The sequence below is a fragment of the Stegodyphus dumicola genome, chromosome 11, assembly GCF_044657685.1.
Source record: "Stegodyphus dumicola isolate Sdum_Otavi_A_Nest chromosome 11, ASM4465768v1".
In the NCBI taxonomy this organism is placed as follows: Eukaryota; Metazoa; Arthropoda; class Arachnida; order Araneae; family Eresidae; genus Stegodyphus; species Stegodyphus dumicola.
The window spans coordinates 86282833-86300386 of NC_140778.1; the positions used below are offsets into that span (position 1 = coordinate 86282833).

The following is a 17554-nucleotide window of genomic DNA, read 5'->3' on the forward strand; positions in this document are numbered from 1 at the left end:
CTAAACTTTTCTGGGCTTAGTTTAAACCGCCTTAACAATAAATTCTTCACGTGTTCTTCTAGTCTTTAGCTTTATCGGAGGGTTCTCTAGCCATTAATGGGTTACTTCCAGGGGCGTATATAAGGGTATGCAAGGAATGTCGTCGCATAGGGACCCGAAGGCATAATGGGCACTTGAATGTCCTGCTGAACTACATTTTATATGTATATATATATAGTATATATATATGATGCAGATAGGGGCCCTTGTAAGCAGATATAGCAGCTGAATTCAGTATTGCACTGAATACCCCTCCCCCCCCGAAAAAAAAGAGGCTGTATGCTTTAGTTTTGATTCCCCTCTGGAAGGTAGCTTTCAAGTTGTAGAGACATTAGGTATTTTTTGGAAGCAGGAGACTTGCCCCCGCCCGAAATCGAACCGCGGACCTCTCGAATTCGATACAGGAAGTCAGGCCCGTGAAGTCCACTAGAATTCGCGGAAATTCTAGTTTCAGGAAGTGATTTTATACTGCAGCCACATGTCAAATTTTGTCGTATAAGAAAAGAGTCAGTTGGCCAAGGTAAAAATGACTACTTCTTTTGGGCATTTTCCGTTTTCGGCCGGATCTGTCCGGTATTTTGAGACTTTGCTTCAAGTATTAATCTCTCCAATTCATACTGTTCTCTCCTTCTCCGCTTCTTCCTGTCTCCTACGTTCTTCTCTTTCCGTTCTTTTATTATTGTGTCTAAGACTCTATTGGCGAATACTTCATCATAATCTCTACTGTCAACAATTTTCTGTTTTAAATCTACTATTTTGAAATCTGCAGTCACATGAACTCCCAGTTCAGCCGCGAGATTTTGCAAATCTTACTTACGAGCTCTTCCCAAGTAAGACATTGTTCCTATGTTTAAAATTAAGGAACACTGTGTTTTTTATACTTCCTAAAAATAGCTCAATTCAATTACTTTAATTAATTAATGCAGTCAGGAATCATGGGATTAAATGCACTCTGTTAAATACGTATACCTCAATAATGAAATATTTAAATTATATGAAGTTAATTCTCTCTACCACATTAATTGTGACTAAAATAAGAATAGCAACATACAGCAATATAATGAATATTAAAAATAATATCCAAAACGGTAATAAAATAAGACAATTCAATATTAACAGAGAGTAATAATCTGGTATCGCTAATATTGCGTTCAGTGATGAACTAATAAAATAAAGCAATTCAATATTAACAGGAAGTAATAATCTGTTCAGTAATGAACTAATAAAATAAAAATACACACTATTATTCCATCTCGCCGGGGACTGCAAAATAATTAAGACTGTGATACTTCTTTGGCAATATGAAGCAACTCCAATGATGGAACACAGAAAAAAACTTTATTTAGCACTCAAAATGGCGACATACAAAACAAGAAGAGAAAAGAATTCTAACATTTAAAAATAAATTAAATTCTTCGTGCGAGAGTCGCACGTGGCATTCGAGTCTGGTTTCAAATATTGCCATTCACAAATGCCTTAATGTTCATCTATTTAAATTATTTAAACTACAAGATTTTAATAATATTTAAAGCTGTTACACTGTGTTGCATCTTTCGTTCCTGATTTCGCTCTTCCTGTTATCAAGACGTCTTATCAATCAATCAATCAATCAATCAAGACAAATTATTGCTGGGATAGCGCGCTGTTTCCAGCTCATGAAGATTTGCTAATAAGCACATGACTTTAAAGAATTCTGAAGTGAAGACTGAGGTATTGAGGTGATGAAAAAAGCCCAAAGCATGGCAGGCGTAGAGGGAGGTGTCAGTCATGAGAAGTAGGTGTGTCTACCAACCAGAGTCCGGAGGGCGGTGCTATCCCCTGAAGCCCGAGCACACTAAAAATTAAACAAAGTTAACATCAAGTTCATTATGCAATAAAAATAGAAGAAAAATTACAAGTCCATTTTTATCGTCTGCTCAACCATTCCCAGCGCAAGTAATACTTTGTCCTGCGGCGAATCAATTTTCTTACATTTTTCAATAAATTCTAGGAATTTGACTGCAATCATCTGAAGGTTTTTATCCATCGCGAAATCCACTTTAGCCGGAGTACTAGCATCTGGGTGGATGTCTGATGATATATAGTACTATTTTCTTTCTGTAATGGTTTTTTAGTCAGCGGAGACAAATTCTCAGACTGCGACTTCCGCGCTGAAATCCTTTTCTTCCTGTCAGAGACAACACGAATTTTTTGTCGAAATTCGCATAACTTCGAAGTTGCAATATGATCCTTTTTACAGTTCGCGCAAGTAGGTTTCAATTCTTTGGCTAATTAGGTCAGGTGTCCCTGCCCACATTTGAGACATCTTGGCGAGTTGTTGCAAAACATCTGACCGTGTCCATAACGTTGAAATCTAAAGCAAATCATGTTGCTTAGATTGCATCTGTAACTTCTAAACTTGACTCTAAGGTCCAGCAGTTTGATTTCTGTAGATGTTTCTGCTCATATCATTCCTCTTGAATGATGCAAAGAAAACTGGTAACTTCATTTTTTTCCATCAATTTTCTTGGTAAAATGCTTTACGTTTTATTAAAGTATGTTAATAAAAATAATAATAATATAATATATAGTTTAGATAAGTTCTGGCAACAGTGAGTGTTGTCGTCATCAGGAGATCGTGCTTCACGATAGTGCTGTAGAAGTAACGAGAAATTGTGTACCCGTATGTATTCGTTACTCGGTGAACCAGTACTCGTTACTATCGTATCGTTACTCGTTACTTTCGGTAAAATCTATCGGTATCCGTATCCTGAGCCTATTTTATCGGTCTACGGCCCTAAAAAGGGCCTTGAAACGTCGCATCGCATTGAATCACGTGAGCTTTTCTACCCCGCGGGAACTGGGTAGTGCTGCGATAGGGAGTTTTGCGTCGCATTTTTGAGTAGAAATAATTCACTTTATTTTGGCTATTATTTTTTGGTGCACTGGATATGATTCATTATTAAATTTTCTATTGCTGTCAGGGCTTAGTTTCTAAAGTCAGAAGCGCCTACGGAAGGCCGTCAGGAAAATAGGAAAAAAGAAAGAAAGAAAGGAAATAAATATTACAATAATAACATTAATTAATAATTAAAATAACAAAAAATTACTTATTAAAAAACTTAATAATTAAAATAATAAAAAATAGTGATTAAAATAATGAATAATTAAAGTAACATAATAATTAGCAACTGAAGTATAAAATACTTATAAGTAAAATTTAATAAAAATGTAAAAACAAATAAAAATTAAAATAATTTTTAAGTTTATGATGATTAATTAAATAATAAAGTAAAATACCAGATCTTGTCTTATTGGCTTAGTATCGTTTCGTCCTTTCTCATTTCATCCCCAGCTCGAAAAAGTGTTATTTCGTTCGCTGCCTTCCCCCACCAATTCCCTCTTTCCCGTTTCATCCGCTGTTTGAAAAATAAGTGTTTACTTTACGATAAGGCGAACGTCTGTTTACTTCAATTAAAATGGTTTAGAAGAGATGACTCAGGACTTAGAAGACTTCAGGACTTATTTATCCTTGGAGATGACTGTTTCTACTTCGACTTAGCTTTTGATTTTTTAATAATATTTAATATTTTATGCAGACAAATTATGTTGAGCAGAATAATGAATTTAAGACGTGTTCAAAGGGTGTGTATCTGAATATAATAACATTTTTGTTATATAGTATCCATTTTTTTAATTTCACACATTTCTAAAGCAACGGAAGTACGGTATCACTATTTTGGCACACACATCAAAAACATGTATAATTAAGATTAATGTTACATTCCTTATTAAAAGTAACGGGTCTTCATTAAATGCAACCATTCATGCTTTTAGAGGATTTTACATGTGGTGGTCTTAAAAAGATGATGTTCACTACCAATGTTTGTTTATGTTCCCCAAAATAGAGATCTCTTAAAAGGTGACCTTTTAGAGATGTTGTAAATAGATGATTTGCTATAATTATTTTCCAATAGATAATGGAATTAATGTAATTTAATGTCAATAACTCGAGGAAGCAAGTTTAAATACGGTGCAACAAAAATACAGAAGTATTTTAAATGACGAAAATATTCATATTTTGTCAATATCAAATTTAAAAAAGAATTAATTTTGGACAAATTATGAAATCTAACTTTTAATGTCGTCTTCTGGTTTCTATATTTACATCTGGCAAAGTTTTATACTTGTTATGAAAAAATAAAAATGCAAGAAGTTTGAGTCCCGTAGGACGAAGATTGACCGGGAAATTTAGTTTCAAAATTTGCAATGTTTGGTGCCATTTGTAACTTGCCTTCGGGTATCGCTTAATTGAGTTAGAATAATTCGAGGAAATAAGTTTAAATGAAGTGCAGCAAAAATAAGCATAATTTAAATAGTCGTAGAAGGAAGTCATGCGGTATCCATATCAAATTTTCACTTTTTCATAATGACCATAAAACTTTCCCAAATAAAAATACAGAAACTGGGAGACAGCATTAAAGATTAGCTTTCGTTATTTGTCCGTTATTCGTTATTTCGTTTGCTGCTTCCCCCATTCCCTTCATCAGAACCGCTAATGACGAAAGGGTGAAATTTCCCCGATTCATCCCCTTTCCAAAAACTCCTAGTTGAGACTGTTATTTGTTGAGACAAGGAATGCTATGTTATAAATGTCAACTTGCTTTTTACACTTAACAATATAATCGATAAAAACATTCGCACATGCATAGGTTAAGTACGAATTAAGAAAGAACTTAAAAGAAATTTAGAAATCTATAAAAGGTAAGGACATTTTTATGTTACTTTATTAGAGATAATAGTGAAGCACTAAATATTTCAATCAATGTTATTTCATAATGCTATGAGTATACCTTTATTCATTTAAGAAATGGCTCATCAGCGGTCGAGCGGTAAAATCGCTGAACACTGGTAGTTCCGACCTGAGTTCGATCTCAGGCAAACGGGCTGGCTTCATAAGCGTTTTGTGGTTTTTTCCCGTACCAGCTTACAAGCCAGCTTACCACGTACCACACGAGCCAGCTTACCACGTACCATACGAGCCAGCATACCACGTACCATACGAGCCAGCTTTCCTAAGAAAGTGCTCTACGAAGACATTTTTCCTCTTAGGCACATAGCCCCAGTGTGTTTTGTCATAATCAACTAAACCAAATCATTTAAGAAATATATCAGTTGATCACTGCTCAGTGTACATCTGCTGTTTGCTTATAAAAACACTTTGTAAAGACATTTCCACTATTTTGCTAATAATTCTGGAAGGCTCATAAAATCCGAAATTATGTTACACTAGCTAACAGAGAACTTAAGTCTGCTTAATCTGTTTGACTTGCTTTCGTGTCTTTGGGAAACGTAAGTATATGCAGAAATAAATATTAAAATCTATCACGTATATTTGTAAAGATGTAAAGCATACTGTTTTGGTTCACAATAATGATAAATATGCATCATGTTACGACAGTTTAAAAAGATCACAAATAACTATACATATGCTAGACTTCTAACAAAATTTCTGTTACAATATGAATATGCATTTATTATTATATGAGTCGTAAAACGGCCCACCAGCGGCCGAGCGGTAAAGTCGCTGAACACTGGTAGTTCGGTCCGAGGTTCAAATCCCGCGAACGATCCGGCTACATGGGTGTTTTCGTGGTTTTCCCCATGTGTAACGTGTATACAAGCCAGTTTCCCTTAGAAAGTCCTCCACGAAAGCATCCATCCCTTAGGCAGATAGCCATAGTGTGCTTTGCCATAATTAAACACACGCATACACACATGAGGCGTAAAATTCAGTATTCGTCAATTTTAGATTCTAGGTATATGACAAAATTTTTTTTTTTTTAATTTTCCTTTTGTTTTTAAAAATTAATTCACTTTATAGCTTTTCTCCAATTTATTATAAAGGTATAGGATTTAAATTTTGATTTATATATAATATGATATAAATTCATCATTCATTAATAATATTTTATGTATAACAAAAAAATTATTATTAATGTTCCAAATTTTAATTTTTTTAATCATTTGTCTTCCATTTGTTGTATATTTGTTGAATGCATAGCTAAATATTTCAATTATACACAATAAGATTCTTCAGAAAACAATTCAGCTGGCATGACAGCTGATTGCGAAAGAAAAATTAGTCTTATTGCTCTTAACTCTTAGTACAAGCAGCCATTTTAAAATTGGCGTTAAAATAAATTTATTCTATGGTCTATTAGAAAATAACTATACTGAATCATTTATTGACGACTTCTAAGAGGTCGCTTTCTGAAAGAAACGTGTATTTTTGAGAACATAAACATACGTTGATATTGAACATCACTTTTTTAAGATGCCAGAGCAAATGCACAGAGCTCCAAAAATCATCTAAAAGCATAGACGGTCACGTTTTAAAAGGCTTACTACTTTTAATAAAGCTTGTATATTAATGTTCATTATACATTTCTCACATTTTTACTTTCTTTCAAAACAGCGATACTGTGGTCAATTGCTTTAGAACTATGTGAAACTAATAAAATGGGCCCTATGTTATAAAAACCTAATTATATTCAGATACACACCTTTTGAACATGTTTGATATCCATTATTCTAATCAGAATACTTTGTCTACAGAAAACATTGAATCAATATTAGAAATCAAAAGCTAAGTGAGATTAAAGTAGGAAGAGTCATATCGTCTCACACATTTTAATTGAAGTAAACAGATGCTTACTTTATCGTAAAGTAAACACCCGTTTTTCAAACAGCGAATGAAAAGAAAAAAAGAACCCACCAGAGCTCGAGTGGTAAAGTCGCTGAGCACTAATAGTTCGTCCGGGGTTCAATTCCGGTTAACGGCTAGCTGCACTGGCGTTTTCGTGGTTTTCCCCGTGTGTAACTTGCATATGAGTCAGTTCCCTTTAAAAAATCCTCCACGAAGGCCTCCCTCCCCGTAGGGGCAATAGCCCTAGTCTGCTTTGCTGTAACCGAATAAACCGAAACCGGGAAAAAAAAAAAAAAAGAGAATTGGTGGTGGAAGGCAGTGACGAAACGTCGTTTTAGAAGAATGGGCTACATAACCAAATTTCTATCTATACTCTGGTAAACAGTACATTATTTTCTCATCAAAAGCCTAAATTTAGCTGATGCTCGGCTTAGTTCTTAAATTGCAATTTTAGCCACAGCCCCCAAACAAGACGATGTCTGGTATTTTATTTCATTATTTAGTTATTCATCATTAATTTAAGAATTAACTAAATTTTCATTTGTCTTTAAATTTTTATTGAATTATAATAATAATCATTTAACATTCTAGTTGTTAATTATTTTTTTATTGTAATAGTTATTTTATTTTTATTTATTTATTTATTTATTTATTCATCTTTCCTGATGGCCTTCCATAAAGCTTCAGCACTTCTAATTTTAAAAATTAAGTCCTGACTACAACCAATGATTGCGAAAATAAAAGTCAAGTAACTTATTTAGTGATAATTAAATAAAATAAAAGCCAAAGCTTTTATTATATATATATATATATATATATATATATATGTTTTTGTGTGTGTGTGTACTTTAAATTTAATTATAAGGACATATATATATGTACTTTACATTTAATTATAATTTATTTGATATATATATACATATTTACGTTTGGTAGCATTAGCGATTGCAATAAAAAGGGAGGTGCACATCTAGATGTTATAACGGACCCATATACAAAATTTCAACGTTCTATAACTAATCGTTTTTGAGTTATGCAAAATGCATACACATCACGAAAAAAATCCCTTTCAAGTATCAACTTAGAGTTATAATCATTAGTCATAAGTATCAGCTTAGAGTAAATGGAATTACATTTAACAATAAGTTTTTTTTTTTTGAAAAAAAAAAAAAAAAAAAAGAGAGAGTCCTTCATTGTGTTCGTACGTACATACGTCACCCCAAAAAATAATTCACATGGATTCCGTAATCGTCAAAAACGGATATTTCCGTTAAAATATGATACCCAAAGTTTTCTCGATTGCAATAATTACTACCATTTTATTTGATACAAGGAAGTAAAGAACCTATATTAACCTACATATTCTTATATAAACAATACCTAAGTGCAGTATATAAATATTTCAAATCAATAAAATCTCACTATGGCACGTTCAAGAAAAAAAATAAATAAATAATTATCTAAATTTTCAAATTACAAACATAAATAGCAATAGTAAAAAGCAAATACAAAATAACGCTTCCCGCTATCAAAATTGCTCATCTTCTTAAATATCAACAACTAAACTAAATAGTATTTCAACTAAAACACATAATGTAAACAAGAATTTGCCCGATGCCCAAAAAAATTCAAAATTATCTATGAAAAATATGAGCACATTGTAACGCAACCGCATCATTCGCATTCGTATAGAAACCACATCATTCGTATTCACATAGAAATCGCATCATTCGTATTCGTATAACAACCGCATCGTTCGTACTCGAACAAACCGCATCGTACGACAGATGTGAGTAACGAAATGAATTTGTGAGTACCGAATCGGTACTTCGAGTCAACCGATGTACCCGTTACTCAGTAACGAATACATGCGGTTTGCTCCAGCTCTACTTCGCGATACTGTCGTTCGAAAGAATAGCTATAGTTTGTAATTCCAATAAAAGCATCGTATTTTTGCTCTGCTATTCGTTTTTCTCTTTATTTTTAGAAATACCTTTTTTAGGTTATGTATTTTTAAGAAATACTATTTTAGGTTATGGGTCAAGCAAGCTCCCATATTGCGTCAAATGTTTTGAATTGATGTTTTGTCGAAGAAACGGAACTCGTTAAGCCTAATCAAGTAAGTGTTTTGTTTTCGTTATAGCAATCGAAAGTTGTTTAGAAATCAAAGTATGGAATTATCTAAGGTCCAAGTAAAGCCTTTATCAGGTGAAAGCGATTGGCTTATATGGAAATACAGGATAAAATTTGTTTTAAATTATCATCCTGTTGCTTTAGAAATTGTAGAAGGAACTATAGTGAAACCAGAAGTTCTTCCTGTAGATGCTCCGATTGCTCAACAAGAGAAATATAATGAAGCTGTTAAGAAGTTTCAAAATGCAAACACTAGTGCTATGATGGTATTAACGAATTCCATGACGGAAGAAACTCTGCAAAAAGTTATGAGATTTCAGACTGCTAGAGAAGTGTGGTTGGAATTACATAAGTTATTTGAAGCATCATCAGAAAATCAATTGTATAATATATGCATGCAATTTTTTCAATTCAAGTGGAATGAAAAACATAATATGGCGGCTCATCTTTCCAAATTAAAAAACTTATGGAATGAGTTGAATTCAGGACTTGAAAAGAAAAATGAAAATAAGTTACCTGACATGCTACTCAATTGCAAGATTTTAGATGTCTTACCAGAACAATACCATTTGTTTAAGTCAAGTTGGTTACTCTTGGGTGAAGACAAAAGAACAGTTGATGAGTTAACAGCACAGCTTTGCTCTCATGAAAGAGAATTTAAAAGTCATGAGAAAGGCAATACAAATGAACAAGTGGCATTAGTAATGTCAAAATCTGAAAAACAAAAGCAATATAAAAAAGACAAATTCAGAAGAAAACCAAGAAAAGAAGATATTTGCAATTATTGCAAAAAGAAAGGACACTGGGTAAAAGATTGTAAACAGTGGATTGCTGATGGAAGATCACCCAAGAATAGGTTGACGAAAACCAATGAAGGAAATACAGGCAGTGTAATACTGATGTCCATTGACGAAGAGGCTAAGACTGATCGAACATCTTTTTGGATTGATAGTGGAGCTACAAGACATATCATGAATTGTTTCACATACTTTATTGACTTTATGAAGTTTGATAGTCCCTGTATCATCAAGGCTGCTGGAAAAGAAACTTTAGTTGCTCTTGGTAAAGGTACAGTATGTGTCAAAACAACTATTGGTAGTAAAATCCAAAGAATTTACCTTAAAGATGTTTGGTATGTCCCTGAGATAAACAGAAATTTATTTTCTTTACTTGCTGCTCAAGATAGAAATCCGAATAGTAAATTTATTTCAACAGTTACAGAATGCTGGTTAAAGGTTAATGGTCAAGTAGTGCTTTTTGGAACTCGCAAAGTATATGGTACTTTATACAAGGCAGCTATCGAACCTATTATGCCTGATAAAATTATAGAAGTTCATGCTGCTGAAGCAGACAATTCCTTTTTAGAGTTATATCATCAGAGATGGGGACATCAAGATAAACGTCACATTAAGAACATGCTTGAGAAAGAATTAGGAATTAAAATCCCATTTGAAAGAAAATTGTGTGAACCATGCATTTTTGGCAAAGCATACCGTTTACCATTTGGCATAAGAAAGCCAACCAGCAAGCCTGGTGAATTAATTTCTGTAGACCTTTTGATGAATCTTTCCAGAAGAAAAGATACTTAGTTGTGTTTAAAGATAGCTACACAAAGTTTCGTTATGGGTATTTTATCAAGGAAAAATCTGCTGTTGTAAATATGTTACAACACATGCTTGCACACGCTAAAATTTTAGGACATCCAGTCAAAGAATTTCTCAGCGATAATGGAGGCAAGTTTGACAATGACAAAGTGCGTGCTATATTTTGCATTCTGAAGGTATAACTCAAAGACTAACAGCACCTTATTCTCCTGAACAAAATGGCTCTAGTGAAAGAGACATACGTACAGTAATCGAAATGGCAAGAACATTTAAGTACTCAAATTCTGAAGCTCATTTTCCTGCAGCAATGTGGGCTGAACTAGTCAACACTGCCATATATGTACTAAACAGAACTGGCAAATCATCAGTGGCATGAGTCCTTATGAGCCATGGTTTAAAAAGAAACCTCGAATTAAGCATCTTTGTATAGTAGGATCTGTGTGTTATGCCCATATTCCTAAACAAAGAAGAAGGAAAATGGATAATAAGGCTACAAAAGCTTATTTAATTGGTTATGATGGAGACGAAAGATACCGATTATGGATCAAAGAAACCAATAGTGTGATCTGTTCATGGGATGTTATATTTAACGAAAAGCTCACAAATTGTGAAGAAAGGGTGCAGTTACCTATTCCAGATCAAGATAGCCTAATTTCTGGCTCTGAACATCAACAAAATTCAGAAAAAGATAAGTCAGAAAAGTTTCTTTGTGAAGAAGATAATTCAGAAAAAGAATACAACAAAGAAATATCTGGAAATATATCAGAAGAACATTCTGAAAGAGAAGAATGTGAAGATATTAATTTGCAAAATAATGCACAGTCAAGATTCCTAAGAGATAGAGCTGACTTGAAAAAGCCAAAGCGTTCTGAAGATTATTTAATGATAAGTGAAGCTTTTATTATTGATTCTGAAGAACCTGAATCTTATGAAGAAGCGATCAACTGTAAGCAAAGTGTTAATTGGAAAGAAGCTATGGATTCAGAGATGAAATCATTGATAGAGAATGAAACATGGAGTTTAGAAAAATTACCAAAAGATGCTAAAGTTATACCATGCAAGTGGGTTTATAAGATCAAAAGAAATCCTGATGGATCTATTGATAAATTCAAGGCTAGACTTGTTGCCAAAGGACGTTTTGGAGTTGATTATGATCAAACGTTTAGTCCAGTAACAAAGTTAGGAACTATTCGTTCAGTTTTGAGCATCGCAGCCAATGAGAAAATGCATCTTTCTCAGTTTGATGTCGGTTCAGCATTTTTATATGGAAAACTTGAAGAATCTATATACATGCAGCAACCAGAAGGATATAGTGACGGTTCGAAGAAAGTCTGTAAGTTGAAATGCAGTTTGTATGGACTTAAACAATCATCACGCTGCTGGAATAAATATTTTGGAGATTTTGTGTCACAGCTGGGCTTCAAGACAAGTGAAGCTGATCCATGCTTATATATAAGAAACAATAACGGCAAGAAGCTAATCGTATGTTTATATGTAGATGATGGTTTAGTAGCATCAACAGATCTACAAGAATCTGAAAAATTTCTCAGAGAATTGAAGTCGAGATTCAGAATCACAACTAAACCAGCAGTATACTTTCTTGGACTTGAAATTAAACATCTTGAAGATGGAAGTATTAAAATTAGTCAGCAAGCTTATGCAAGAAAAATTCTTCAAAAATTTGAGATGGAAGATTGCAAGCCAGTGTCAACTCCTATCCTGAAGGAAGGTCTAACTGAAAAGAAAAAGGAAGATAAATCAAACAGAGAAATTTTTCCTTATAGAGAAGCTGTAGGAGCTTTAATGTATCTTATGTTAGGCACAAGACCAGATTTAGCTTACTGTGTTGGCATTCTATCACGTTACCTAGAAAATCCTTCGAAAGATGATTGGAAAAAAGTGAAACGTGTATTCAGATACATAGCAGGTTCTCTAACTAAAGGTGTTACATACAAGAATAAATACAAACCAGGAATTCTAGAATGCTATAGTGATGCAGATTTTGGAGGCTGTCTAGAAACAGGAAAATCAACGAGTGGAGTAGTGATATTATATAGTGGTGGAGCTATATCATGGATTAGCCAAAGGCAAACAGTTGTTGCAACTTCGACGACTGAAGCAGAAGTAATTGCAGCTAGTGAATGTTCTAGAGAAGTAATTTGGTTAAAGCGACTATTTAGTGATGTAACCAAGTTACGTGAAACTCCAGTAATTCAAGTAGACAACGCCGCTGCAGTGAGACTGTCACAAAACCCGGAGTTTCATCGACGCACAAAACACATTGATATCAAGCACTTTTTCATACGAGAGAAAGTTCTAGAAAAGGAAATCATTGTGCAGCAGGTACCTGCAGAGGTGCAAGTTGCTGACATAATGACTAAACCTTTATTTAAACCGAGACTGTTAATTCTTTGTGACAAGATGGGACTTTTGTGACTCTTTTCTTTTAATTTATTATTATTATTTTTTTTTTACAAGGGGAAGTATTAAAGTATGTTAATAAAAATAATAATAATATAATATATAGTTTAGATAAGTTCTGGTAACAGTGAGTGTTGTCGTCATCAGGAGATTGTGTTTCGCGATACTGTCGTTCGAAAGAATAGCTATAGTTTGTAATTCCAATAAAAGCATCGTATTTTTGCTCTGCTATTCGTTTTTCTCTTTATTTTTAGAAATACCTTTTTTAGGTTATGTATTTTTAAGAAATACTTTTTTACGTTTAACACAGGGAATCCATCATTAACCAACTCAGCCTTGATTTCCTCCACAGACGAGTCTTCAGGCAATCCACGAATAACCACTTTAAGCGGTGTTTCCTTCTTTGCGCGAAAGGTGCTAAATTGCACTTCATCTTTCATTAGCACAGCTAGTGCTCTATCTCTTTGATCAGCTGTATTGAAAATCAGAGTGATTTTATCGTTAGTCAAAACACCAACGTAATCCTTGACACCAAATTTGTTAAATTGTCCTCGCAAATCGCTCCATTTCACATCCGGTCTTGGGCAGAAAATCGGATGAAGTCGTTCATATTTATAATCAGTTTTAGTGTAAGAAACGAGCATAAGATCTTTATCAGCCTTCTCGGAATTATCAGCACAGTCCATGGCCACTGGATCAGGAACTGTAGCGAGAGCTTCAAAAACTATTCGACGTTACTACTTCGGAAATCTCGGTAGCAGCGGGAGTCTTCTTCGTAGGGGGTTTCAACGGTTCCTTAACAGGAGCATCAAAAATCTTAGCAGTCTTCGTCGGCGTTTGCCATTCATCATCTGTAGATTTATCTGATATGAGAAATTGCTTTCTCTTCGTTTCAGCTTGGCTTCGGTTAAATTCAATCACAATCGGATGTTTTTTGGGAAAGTCTTTCATGAAATCTTTATCAGAGAATTGATTTAACGAATAGCTTTCCTTCTCCATAAGGGCAAGGAAAATCTTCTCCGCTTTCCTTAGCGCTGACTTCATGGGCCTGCTGTTTCTTAATTGTTCTTGCAAAACATCCACATTGTTAAGAGCTTTATACATCTCTTTATTTGCAGGATCATCCAAAGCATGACCAAATTTCTTTAATACAGCATACTACTGGTCCACAAGGACCGAACGATGTTCATTAGGCATAGCGAAAATCAGAGTCGTAGCTAGGGTTTTCAGCGCCCAGGGACAACTGAAGATTTCGCACCCCCTACTGGTTGCCAAGGATGGAAAACATTTAATTCTAAAATGTCGTAACATCAGTTTGGCGCCCCTTGGATTATGAGCCCGGGGACAGATGCCCCCCTTTAGCTACGCCCCTGGCGAAAATGCACGAATCAAGGGACGTACTTCGAAATATTCACGTGGTTGAAACTAGAAGAGTGTCGGAGACAGACAACCTTCCCGCATGAAAGCCACACCTCGAATGAATAAAGTCGTCTTACTGCGATATACTGTATTGTACTGGGTTTCTATTGCCGGAGTAATACTTCCCAGTCATGCAAGAAGTTCCATGCGGAGCCTGGTATTAGAAAATTCTTGATTGAGTTTCTTCTGAGGGGAGAAATAGTAAGGAGAAAAGGGGATTACGGCGCAATTTTTCGCCTGGGCTCAGGAGCTGACGCGAGCTATATGCAACACTGCTCTAACCAAGAACAAGTCCAAAGTAATTACTCTAAAGTCCATAAGATGCTCATAGCCTGCTGGCACTTCACTATGATTGGTCGAAATCTAGATTGGAATCCTTCTCAGAAGAGATGATGTGGAAAGATGCACACGGATCGTCAGCACTGAGTACTGACGAGTAACACTTAATTATTAGCTTGCCTATTTGAGTAAGCAGCATCCGAGATGATTTCATAGCTCAGAATATACCCAAAGTCAGCTGTACCAAAGAATCTCTAAGAAGAAGAATGAAAGCTTCCATAGACGCAATGTAAACCTGTTTCACCTCTGCGCCGCTGTACCGAAGAGCCACGGCTATGCAGTGAAACAGCAGCGCAGGATGGATTTAAATAGCGCATTCCGAGGAGATAATAAATTTTTTACTTTGAAATAACTCAAAATGTTTTATTTTCATACATTTCTGGAGTTTTGTGAACAAAATGATGTTAGTTGGAATTTTCGGCGAATTATAGAAATCCTGTCTAATTTTTACTTTCGATTTAAACAGCGAGCTATACGAAGACAAAATTTAAATGAAATAAATTTCTTAATACATAATAGGATTCAGAGACTTTTGTTTTAGATAAATTGTGAAGTTGATCTTTTATGTTCTTATCTTTAATTGTTTCGCATAGAACATCCTAAAGTTCAATTGCAAAATGAATTTAAGAAAAAATGAATAAATTTTACAAGGAGGTTAGAACTCATGGAGATGCCCTCCACGCAGTGCAAGTGAAGCCAAAAAAGGGGGGAAGCATGCCCTTAGTAGTCGTGGCTTAGAAAGATTGACGTGCTCTAACCACACCCAATCTTGTTCCTGGTAGTCGTAAAGGATCGCAGATTCTTCACGTCCTGTTTCCCTTACTTTTCTCGCCATTTCATTTTATTCCTAGATTATGTAATTGCAATAATTTCTACATTATTTAATTGCATCCTGTAATTAATGAATGCTAGCATTAAAAGTATTGTGAACACAGAACAGTAACTATGTACTCAAACTATTATTTGATTATAATTTACTTATTCTATGTATATATAATTCTCAACTTTTTCATGTTATAAATATTACTTATATTACGAAAAAACTTAATTTGAATAAACAATGATAGAAATATGTAAACTTTAAGTTGTTATTTTAAAACTCACACAACAAATGTGACTAAAAATCAAATTTAGTTATTATATATCTTCTTGAGCACAAAATAAAATGTAGTTAAACACCTAAAAGGGAAGACCTGTAAAGTAATTATGATCAGACATTAAAGTAAACTGTTTTCTTTCCCATGGAGAGCTAGCCACTCCCCCTCCCCATGTTTACTTATCGTTTTGTTATCACATATAAGTTAATTACGAATATCGCTTTTATTATTATTATGAAAAGGTAAATCTGAGAACTATATATGTTTCTTCGTGTACTTTACAATAAGAAAATACTCAGACTCTTTCTTGAAGGCCATTGAAACACAAGTTTCGATTATTCTACTTGTGTATGCAGGTTCTAAAACATTCTTTTACATGGACATGAAGTCGGAAATGTAGACATTATTTCGCTGTAACAATTCAGTGCCTTTTAGATCTACGCATACAAAATCAGAAAACCCACTGAGAACTTGAAACCAGCTGGCGTTTTACCTCACTTCGCTTAGTAAGGTAATCGTTTTCTTGCCCTCACGTGGCGTGGCTTATTTCCTTCCCCCTGGCTTCACTTTCTTCGTAATGCATTAGCAGAGACGCCATCTCCATCTATTCTAACCTCCTTGAAATTTTATAATTTTTCCCCTTAAGAGCGTTTAATACCCCTTTCTCATGTCGATTTTTAATAACAGATGGCGCTACGAACGTTGAGCAATAAAGACTCAAATCTGTAAGACTACCTACAGCCTGGTTACTATGGCAACGAAGCTTCCCTTCCACTGTACTCGTTTGGCGGGAAAGTGAGTAAGCCATAAAACACTTCCCCTCAGTTGAACAAAAGACCTGCTGTCATTTCTTCCGTCTGTGACTCAGACTGCAGGGTATGTTTTGAACAGGAATAGAACTTTTCAACTTTTGTGTTGAATGAAAGATATCTGTGAGATACGTGCAGCAGTCGCTATTTCTTTTCGCAAAATTTGTTCATCACGCTTTTCAATGTTGCATAATGTTTCATAATTTGCCGTTATTCTGCGGAAGAAAACAGTTTTTAAAAATACTAGATTTTTAAGCATTTCGGTAATTTCATCGCGACATAAAAATTATATATAAATGATTTTATACTTGATGATATGTGTATACATATATAGCATGCACATAATATTCCATTTACTCATCCATCCATAATATTTCATAAATTACCATCCATAATATTCCATAAATATGTGTTAGCACTTTCCAGAGCTTTATATATATATTTTTGCTTGTATTATAAAATCGTATAACACTCCTAACTGTTATTTGTTTACTTAAAAAGTGGAGAAATCATTATGAAATTTTTCTAGTACACGGAGAAATGGTCTATGTATCCATACACATAAACGTAGTATAAGATACTATTCTTGATTGAATATCTTTGGCAGCAATATCAAGATGCAACGAAAATTCGAAATCAATTAATAACATGCATTTTATTACAAAAACACTAGCAGGATGTATTATTTGCACAAAAAAACTTAGCGTGGAAATAATTTGCGGCACATTATCGGAGATCCGCGTTGAATAAAAACTACATAAAGTTTTATAATGAACAATCAGTTTCAAGATTTCACTTGATACTGAAATGCATAAAATCAAATTGCGTTTCTATGTTTCAGGTTTATAAAATACAGCTGATAATTGAAGGGGTAATGTACAAGTTGATAATACATGATAAGGGGGAAGAAATTCCTAAATTACAAAATTGAATATTATATTTTAGTAAAGTAAAATGATACATATTATAGATACATTCTAAAAAACGATAATATTTATATATATA

General features: G+C 34.1%; 1 long non-coding RNA gene across 1 annotated transcript in view; it reads right to left on the minus strand.

The window, feature by feature from the left end:
* Positions 1-1355: 1355 nt before the first annotated feature.
* LOC146994180 (uncharacterized) overlaps positions 1356-17554 on the minus strand; it is a 34277-nt gene continuing 18078 nt past the window's right edge. Inside the window, exon 2 of the long non-coding RNA XR_015044063.1 lies at positions 1356-1873. This is a non-coding gene — a long non-coding RNA (uncharacterized LOC146994180). The remainder of the gene's footprint in view (positions 1874-17554) is intronic.